Consider the following 10719-nt stretch of genomic DNA (forward strand, 5'->3'; position numbering starts at 1 on the left):
ATGGGCCAGGTACTAATGTACTATTAAGATTGATTCAACTGATTTCTAAGTTAAATATGAATGACCCTCTTCAGCTTTGGAATATTTCCAATAAGTATATTTTATATATCAATTTATAATTTCATTTATAAGGATGTTATTGTTTGTAATATGACCCACTTACCTTAAGTTCATGGGCCATGGCTTGTCCCCTGGGTTGAGAGATGGGAGTTGGGCCTCCCCAACTCATGACATAGTGTGCATATCCATACACTCAATATATTGATTTTGAATAGGGATATTATTAATTTGGGTACAACTTTTTTATGAGATGCTAAGAAACCGGTACAAGTTTCAATTTGTTAAATTTAGAGACATTAAAATGTAACTACTTTGTTCAATTTAGGGACAAAACGGACCCTAATTTCAATTTATTCAATTCAAGGACACTAAATAGTAACTTTTTCAAATTAGAGACACTTATTGTTACTTTTAACGAAAAAAACAACGAAAAGACTTGGATAAACCTAGTTATTTATTTAGCTTTAGTCTTTCACTTTAAAATTTAAAAAGAAAAAAAAATTGATAAAAATTTAAAAATTTTGTTTGATTTCGAAGTTTAAATACTAAAAATAATAAAAAGAAAATGAGGAATAAAATAATTTAAATTTAAAAAAAAAAAAGCGAGAAAAACCATTTTTGAAATTAAAAACAATCGAACAAAAAACTCTACGTGAAGAAAGGACAACTATTTTTTATTTTTGAATTTTTGAATTTTAAAATTTTAAAATTTAAAACACAAAATAAAAAAAGACATTCGTTTTTCCTCATGCCAGTGGCACGGTCGCCTAAAGCTAGTGTCACTAGCCAGAATCTGGGTCGACTTGGCTAGACGAAGGCAACACCAGGTTGCCATTCTAGCGTGGCCATAATATAGCCATAGCAAGATTGAGGCCACGCGAGAGCAGCGGCCTAGATCTAGCCAAGCCGGGCCAAATCCTAGATAGCGATGCTACCCTTGCCCATTGTGTCGTTGGCCCAACAACTTTTTTCTTTATTTTTTGTTTTTTAATATTTATTTTTGTTTCAAATTTTTAGACAAGTATTAGTGTTTTATTGGACAAAACTATTTTATTAGACTTTATTTTGCTTTTAATTACTTTGTCCCTAAATAGAGCAAATTAAAACTTGTGTTTGTTTTATGAAAAAGTTGATAATATATCCCTTCTGAATACCGTGAACTTTCCATGCTTTGTTTCTAAAATAAATAATCAATTATCAATACTTGCCTCGTTGGTACAAAATGTTAAAAATGTTTAGCTTTCTATTTAATTATTGCCATCTCTTCTTAATGAACAGTACAATTAGAAAGGACTGATGGCTGCTTTATAATTATTTCATACTAGATCTCAGATTCATCCCATTTATTTCAGACTAAATTGTTTAACCACTTTCAGATCACTAATGCAGTAGCCATGCTGCAGAAGGTGAATATTAAGGAAAATTTTATTGCCACTGAGAAATTAAGGAAATGAAATCCTCAATTTTTCAATGGAGACCACATAGACTTGAAGTACTCCAGAGTTTGGTCATATTTTTTAATCCCAAACTTGAAGCTGAACCCTCACTAATAAGCTTCTCTGAGGAAATCACTACTTGGCCTTGGAAGGGAAGTCTCGAACTGCAATTTGCAAACATTCAAGGACTGAGTCAGTAGAATGTTATTTTAAATCCTGTAACACACAACAGTGAAGTGGCTTACTCAGTTGGAACTTTGTACTGAGGGTATCTTTGGTGAAGGAACTTGGCAAGTTCAGGAACAAGGTATTCTCAGCACAACAAATGTATCGACCAGAAGCAGATCTTTCTCAGCCAAAATATATGCTCGGCAAACATCCTCCACAGTGCTAGGAAATTGAACCTGACAGCATTTGCATACCCTTCAAAGGTTCGTGAGAAATTCATTCCTGCAAAAAGGTTAAAATGCCATTTCGTTAATGTTTTAATGTGCCATTCTTCGTTCAGATTGTCTTTCATGTGGGGATATAGCTCAATACCTGTAATCAAAAACATGCAAGACCTGTGCTGCTAGGAATATCTGGCGTAAGGGAAGGACCAGCCATAAGAGAAGGGATGATAGTAATAAGATCAATGTTATTTTCTTCAGCAACTTCCAGGCATGCTTTTCAGCCAAGGTCTTGGAGGCAGGGTACCCCTGCAATATTAAGATTACCTTATTTTAGACCATCTAATTAAATTTGTTAGTAATGTGTCACCTTAAAGTACTAAACTATTTTGGAATTACCCAGGTTGGTGGCTTGCAGAAGACAAAAACTCAACATCTGTCAGTTTTTTCGTCCCTGACCAAACCTGTTCCATTTTGGCCATTGATGGTACAGCAGCAGCTGAAGATGTCAATAAAACTCGTTTAACTGTTTTCGATTTTGCACAGGCTTTCAAAACATTCACCACTCCTTGGATTGCAGGCTTGATCATGTCATTCTATATACAAAATTAGTAAACAGCAGTGTTAATGAAAAATCAGTTGTACATTTTACATCGCTGAAAGTCAGAAACGCATATTTTATACTACCTTGGATCTTCAGAAGCAAAATTGATGGCGTTGCAACATGGAATACAATGTCAGAACCAGCAATAGGGACATCAAAGCTCCCTTCATGTTAAATCTGTCCGAAAATTTTAGGCACCCAATTCCTGTAGGGATATGAGGTGAGAGATCTTTTTCTGGTTATCGCAACACAACAAATTCACGTCAGACATTCATTTGCATAACGGGTAGAATTAGACTTCATCAGTGCATTGTTTTGTCAAATTATATAAAGAGAAAGAACACAGGAGTACTATTACGAAACATTGTTAGCATTTTAAAGTAAAAAGTCTGAAAGAGGTGTAATTGGGTAGGATGAGCCCAAATATAATAAAACAATATGGGCTTAGCACAGTACAAAGTCCATTATGTGTCTGCTCGAGCTCAAATTTTATGTAAAAGCTCAATAGGGCGTCCACAGGCTTTTACGTGACCTCAACATTTAACATCTTGAAGCCATTTTATTGATGCCGCACCGAAAGCGAAAACACTACAGGCATCTAATCATCAAGTCACTGGCAAATTTATGCAAAAACAGGCCCACAAATTTGTTCTCATCCAACGATAAGATTGAAAATTTGACAGGATGGGTTTTCATTTGGATACATGAAACGATGATTGAAGAAGCATAACTGGAAGAATTTCCAAGCATATAAAGGATTCATCAAATATTTAAAGAAGGGAACCTGGGCCTCTGACAGTAGTGTTGACAGAATATCCCTTCTGAAGCAAAAGCTTGATGAGCAAAGATGCGACATATCCAGTGCCACCCACAACACAAGCAGTCTTTTTCTCCGTGAGCTGGGTGGACATGGTTGATTTTAGTTTGTTTTATTTCTTGTTTTGTGTATTAGGTTGACAATGAAAAGAGAGCCTCAGAAAGACAGATTCGATGGGATAATAAATTGTCTTCGGATCTTATATAGACCTGAAGACTTGATGAACAGATTTCAGAAGAAACAGGTGAGCACGTGATATTCTGCTCAAGCACCACCAACGACTCAACCCTGTTTTTAGTACCATGAAATTAAATAAATTCATTATGAATACCGGATAGGCAGTATTACATTTTCCCACCCTATCTTTTGTTAAATAACTTTTATTACCCTCAAGTTGAGAACCATAATTAGTCTCCGTTTATCCAATATTCTAGTCATCGTCAGTCTCCGTCCATTCAAATTCAGGGTTGACCGGCTTTAATCACTAAAATATTTCATTAATCATTATCTATTAGTCTAACCCAAATTATCTTAAAAATAATAATCCTAATCGAAAACTAATAGCAAATTAGTTTAATTAAGTCCTTATTCTTCCAAAAATCCAAATTGAAGTCCAATCCATTAACATTCAACACTAAAACATACTCATTCACCATATCTAAAGCACCCAAAACCAAAATTATGACCAATTATCCAAAACAAAATATATGCAAAAAAATTCAAGTTACAAACATAAAAAATTATTCACGGTTGAAAAGTTAGAGATTGATGGTGGAACTCGCCAAATGGTGGCCAAGCTAGACTAGCATCAGTGATGCAACCAACCCAAATGTTGTGTTGCCAAAACGTAACCAAGCAACGACAAGCATCATCAAATCATAGTTAGGTCAAACAGTCGATCGCCAAAAACAATAACACGATTGATGCTGGTGTGGTTTTTTTTTTTTTTTTTTTTATGGGACTGTAATAAATACTAGGGTTTATTTTATAGGGTTTTTTAATTAACAATAAATACTGAGAAAAAAGACAACAATAATACCCTTTTACTTTTAATATTAAGGTTTGAATTCGAAATTGGGTGTGAAGTTGATAGCTTTCTAAACCAGGGGTGGTAAGATATTCATAAAAGATTTGTGGGAAAATGTAGCTCGCCCAACCGGATAAGACTAAACTCACTTTCATAATTAATAATTTCAAACTTAAAGAAATCAAGAAGCAATAGAGTATTGAGTAATGCTACAATCATCGGGAGTAGTATATCGAATTTGTGTACCGAATAACGTGACACAGCCCTGACCGTCAATTAATATTCAGTTATAATTAATAGATGATCAGGATTTCGCCACATTATTTGGTGCACTACTCTCGGTGTCTCTATTATTTTTCATAGAGTAGAGGTTCACAAATCTCAAACATTTATTTATTTATTTAAGTAATTGCGTTAAAGAAGAATCTTGATCACAACACTAGGGATAAATTTGTCATAAAAAAACATAGACTTTACTTGCTTATTAGAACTTCTTGTCATGAATTTTTTTGTATTTTCTTACTATCTATACTCAAAATAATTTTCTCTCTCCTATTGTCTAATTGTAGAAATGACTATTAAAATAATGAATTAAAATTCTTATACATACTACTAAAATTTGAATTATAAAATAAAAAATAAAAAAATAATTTTTATAACTACACCTCTATTGAATTATAACCTCTTTATAGTAATAAATTAGTTTAATCTCATCATTATAACTACAGAAAGGTTTTACTGTACTTGATAAATTAATAACTTCGATTAAATAATATTTTTGGTTGGTCCCGACTTGGGATCAATATGGTAAATTAATAATTCGTTAAATTTATAAGATAATACATTAAAAAAAAAAAAAAAAAAAAACACACACACACACACACACACATTGGTACCCCTTGATATATAAATCAATAACGTAATTATGAGGCCTTTGTAAAATATAACTCCAATATTACTTGTTTCCTCTGGAAATTAATGTTTCCTTAGACCTCATCTTTAACTTTTCTTAATACATTAAGAAGCTCTGGTGTAGTCTTCTCGTATTGCAAAAGAAAATTATATAATGTGGTTGTTGCTTTGAGTGCATCTATGCTCGAGACAGACTCCAATACAGAACTATCGTTGTCAACTTCATCTTCTTTGTCATTTCCCATGATGTTCTCAATAATTTATTTACATGCATTAAGTTTACTATTTTAGAAAAAAAAAAATAATATATTGATAATTAATAATTTATTAAGTTATACGATTAAATAATATATCGATTAATTAATAAATTTTCATAATCCTAAAGATATTAATTTATCGAGGTTTAACGTATTTGTCTCAGTTTGTCATATCCCATTTAGTTTATCAATTATTTTATCTTATTTTTTTATGTTTAATCTCTTTTTCTTCTCTCGTCAACTTAAATTAATTTGATGTCCACTAAAGGTGTAATCAACAACCACCTTAAATGTTCCAAAAATATTTTACATTTAGACTATTAATGGATGTTATATCGAAATGATTTGTATAAGTTTTTCTTCACTTATATATCAAAATTGGATGAAAATGATCATAAATATATTATACTAAAAAGTTGATTGAAAAAGACTTATATAAATAATTGTACCAAATGGTAGAATTATTGTTAAAAGAGATGTGCATAATTAGTTGAATCATGGTATGGGCGGGATTAGTTAGCATCACGTGTGGGTGTAGGTAGAGTGTGACAACTCAACTGCAACATTGTCAAAATGGACAATTCGACCTTATCTAATTTTTCAAAGCAAATATGGAACGTTAGTTCCCGAGTCTTTCACTTAATAAACAAGAATAATTAGTTGCATCCACACTTCGACCTATTCACACTATTTTTAGTGATGGAGTCAGGATTTTTATTTTGTGGAGGCAAATTAAAAGAAAATTTGAAATATAAAAAAAAAAATTGAAGATTAAAAGTATGAAAATTTGAGCATAAAATTAAAAACTTGAATAAATGAAGAATTTAGTACAAGAGAAAAAAACTTTCAATTTTGAAATTATAAAATATATTGCTTGTTTTTATTGATGTACTCTATATTCAATCATTTGAAAAAACAATAATCAAAGCTAAGCCCCAAAAAAAAAAAAAAAAAACAGGGAACAAATAGGCAGCCAAAGACTAAAAATAATACACATATACATCATTCTCATACAACATTATGTGGCAAGATATGATTAGGTGAAAGTTTAATTTTAATTTAAATTAGCTAATCATATATTACATAATATTGTATGAGAATATTGTATGAAAATGATGTATTGTAGTATTACTCAAGACTTAAATACTTTTATAGAGAATGGGGCTTTCGTGATAAATACAAAAAAAAAGGGATACATATAATTTTTATGTCAGTAGGGACTCTTTACGTCATGCCCCCACCAGCACTTAGTGGCTACTATATCGCTTATTAGATGAAATATTACCCTTAAATCACAAAAAGTATAAAACGGCTCGATAGAATATTTGTGAGAGTAGAGAAACACAGTACGGTAACAATAATTGATGCTCTCATATAGGATTTATCTCTTATCCTTGTGTCTCCATCTTATAAGTTGTACCTTTTTGTGTGGCCATTGGCTCTAGGCATTAACTTGCTCCATAGTCTTAGGACACTTGGTAACCGAGATGGTTTGGCCAAATTACGTACACCTCAATATCTTCAGGGTCTATTAAATATCCTATAAACCCGATGAACCGGATAAGATACAATATGCATTGGATAGGTGACTCAAGATTTGAACATAAGAAATCAAGGAAGAGAGCACACCTCTTTCAACTAAGCAAACCCCTTGGGTTGGTGGCTCTTTCAATCTCTCACTTCCGTATTTTTAGAAATTGGTTTTATCTAATTAAATGATGTCCCCACCTATTTCTTTTTAAGCCTTATAAATCATTTTTAAAAATGAAGAAGCTTTAATACATATAAGATTTATATTTATGTAAGAATAAGATCATCAACTACCAAAGATTACACTAGATCATTAATACTTTATTATCAAAATAAAAAATCAATTCCCTTATCCCATTTTGTTGCTTGCTGCTTGTGAATGACCTTTTCAAGCTCTCGGGCTTTTATTTTGTGTCAACATAAGAGAAGTAATTTTTAGACCACATTATTTCAATTGCCATCTTCTACCTTAGATAGGGTATAAGATAATAATATTCGAAAAAATATATATATATTAACAATGGTTCTTATACATATTCAAAAATTTTGAGGAAAAATTATAATTATGTTCATTATTTTACTCTAGATTTGAAATCTTTTAATATCTTTTGTTTCTATAAAGTTTGTTTGTTTTTTAAGTTATATCTGTTTATTAGGTATAAGTAAAAAACTATGGATCCCAATCATATTCCCAAAATATTTATTTGTTTTATCATTTGAGAAATACTATTCTATTTTTTAATTACTTTTAAACCCCTTAAGTTTATTAATTTGATTAAACACCCCCTAGAAAAAAGTTTAAAAATTAACAAAAACACCCCCACCCACTCAAAGTTGCCAAATTCCGGCAACCACCAATGGTGGTTGCCGGAATCTATCACAACGATGTAGAAACGACCGAAAATGGTCGTTCATTCGCCGATTTGTCCTTTTCCGATCAGATCCACATTGGATCTGGTTGGAAAAGGCCAGATATGGTCGTTGGTGATGGTCAACGATGGCCAAATCTTGACCATCATTGACCGACAACGACAGTCATATCTTTGGCCGTCGCTGACGGCCAAATCTAACCTTTTGCGACCGTCTACGGCCAGATCTGGCCTTTCCCAGCTAGATTAGTGGCGGATTTGGTCGGAAAAGGCCATATTGATGCACGACCAGCCAGATCCGACTAGTCTATGTCATAACGCCATTTTTCGGCCAAATTTCAGTGGTGGTGGTCGGAATCTGGCACTGTGGGTGGCTAGGGGTGTTTTTATCATTTTATAAAATTTTTATTAAATGGGGGGTTTAGTAAAATTAGCAAACCTAGGGGGTTTTTTGTGAATTTTTAAATTTTACTTCGTAATACTCACCCTATTCAACTACACAATATTATTCCCAAAATCCAATCTAAAATAACAAAACAAACGGACCCTATGATATTTTACTTTTATCTCAACACTAAAATCAGTGTTTTAATAACCAACCTAGGGTGAAACCCGTCAAAGTAGCCGGGTCCTGGGTTGACCCATTTAACTGGTTTGATCTGCGAGTCAAATTAGGGGGTGTGTTCAACATGTCCAAAAGTTTAAAATTCAAAAAATACACCCCTAAAAATTGCACTTAGTCCTTATAAGATTGAAATCCAGCAAACATACTCAAAATGCAAATTGACAATCGACTAATTGGCAACAGCGACACACCAAATGCAATCTCACTCATCCTTTAAGTCATTCCCCAAAAAATCTGTCCAAGATCTGGCTGAAATCGCTTTGATTTCAGCCAGATCTCACCACCGCCGGTGTCTATAACCCAAGCCAAATAGGCCTATTTTTAGCATCGACAATAGAGCTGGGCAAGAGACCGATCCCTTGCGGGCCTAGGCCTGGGCCCGTTTGGGACTGGTCCCTTGGGACTGGTCCCAAATAGGACCAGTCACTCATGTCCCAGGCCCATAAGAAAAACCAGGACCCGGACCAGGCCTTAGGCCTGGTCGAGACTGGTCCCATGGGCCCAGGACCGGTCCCATGGGCCTTGGACAATTTCATTTTCTCCCCTCAATTTTTTTATATTTTAGGGGCAAAACGAAATTTTATAGGGGGTTTTTAGTATTTTTTAGGAGTAAAATTTATAAATTTTATAAATTTTTTAGACTTGGAAGATTTTTTTTTTATAAATTTTGTAAAAAAAATTTTAGCCCTCGTAATTTATATCTATTTAAAATTAACAGGGGGTTTTATGTAATTTGGCAGGGGACTACATTGAAAAAATACAAATTTTTTTGGGCCTAGGCTTGGGACCTGTCCCAGGCTCGGGCCTTGGAGGAGGGCCAGGGCCCTCCTCCTTAGGCCTGGTCCCGTTTTGGGACTAGGCCTCCTAGGTCCGGTGGTGATAAGAGGACCGGACCTAGGACCAGGTTTTAGAACTGGGCTTTTGGGCCCGGTCCCAAATGCCCAGCTCTAATCGACAACCTTTCCCATCACCACAAAAATACTTCCCTCGGCTCTTGACCAAAACTCATCTCACCCTCTCATGTTCGCCCTACCAATCGTTGACAATAGGCCACTATTGCCACCACAAAACTTTTGCATTTTCGATCGTTTCACTCACTGGAAATCATCTCCTTCACTACCTTTCAACTCACCAATACTTCTTCTTCAAAACCCCCAACATCCCTGTCACTGTATGCTCACCCATTGCCGATTGTCAATCTAGAGCTTAGGTGAATAATTGAAATTGGGTACCCGGCCAGGTGAAGGCTTCGGGTCCTAGTTAAATCAGTTAACCCGACTAGGTTTTAAAACACTGACTAAAACATCTTAATCAATATTATGCATTATGTATTTTTAGTATTATTTTAATTTTTTTGTTATCATAAATTTTTTAAAATATTACACCAAAATATAATAACAGAGTTATCTTTAATTTAGACACTTGTGAAAGTATCACTTGGTTTATTTACTTGTAAAATTAGCATTGATATTACATGTTGCAACTGCAAGTGTTGAAAGAGCATTTTCTGCAATGAAGATTGTGAAAAATCGACTACATAATCAAATGGGAGATCAATTGTTAAATGATTGTCTTATTACATATATTGAGAGAGATATATATATTTGATAAAATTGTCAATAAAGCAATTATGCAACATGTTCGTAATATGAAAAATCGTTGATGACAATTATAGAATTGATAATTTGATATGTATAACTTTTAAAAAAAAAAAATTTATACTTATTACTTCAGTATATATTTTATTATAAATTTATCAACTTATATGTTTTAAACCCCCTCACTAAAAATCATGGCTACGTCTCTGGGTATAGTACACAACTTTTTTATTGCCACATCATTTGTTTATATTAATTCAACATTTATAGGCTTGACTTTTAAACAATCTCGTCTAATTATTTTTTGTCATATCGGTTTTTATAGAAAAGTTTGTATAAAAAACTTGTATTTCTAGTATTATTTGATATATCAAAGAGGTAGGGTTGTGGGTTGTCACAATATTTTATATAAAATAGTTTTTATAATTAATTTGTACATGAAATATTACTCAAAATATCATCAAATCCTTGAACCTTTAAGAGAGTTGGCAATATTTTAATCTCACTGATTAACCAACAAATCGCAAATAGGAGGAATTAGGTGTTGAGAAAGGATATGAATAATGTATTCAATAGACCCATGTGTATCATCTTC

The 10719-nt window shown here is 33.2% G+C and overlaps 1 pseudogene; it reads right to left on the reverse strand.

The window, feature by feature from the left end:
• Positions 1 to 1272: 1272 nt before the first annotated feature.
• LOC116141980 lies at positions 1273 to 3596 on the reverse strand (annotated as a pseudogene).
• Positions 3597 to 10719: the final 7123 nt, after the last annotated feature.

Source organism: Pistacia vera, unplaced genomic scaffold (genome assembly GCF_008641045.1).
Source record: "Pistacia vera cultivar Batoury unplaced genomic scaffold, PisVer_v2 Contig1120, whole genome shotgun sequence".
Taxonomy (NCBI): domain Eukaryota; kingdom Viridiplantae; phylum Streptophyta; class Magnoliopsida; order Sapindales; family Anacardiaceae; genus Pistacia; species Pistacia vera.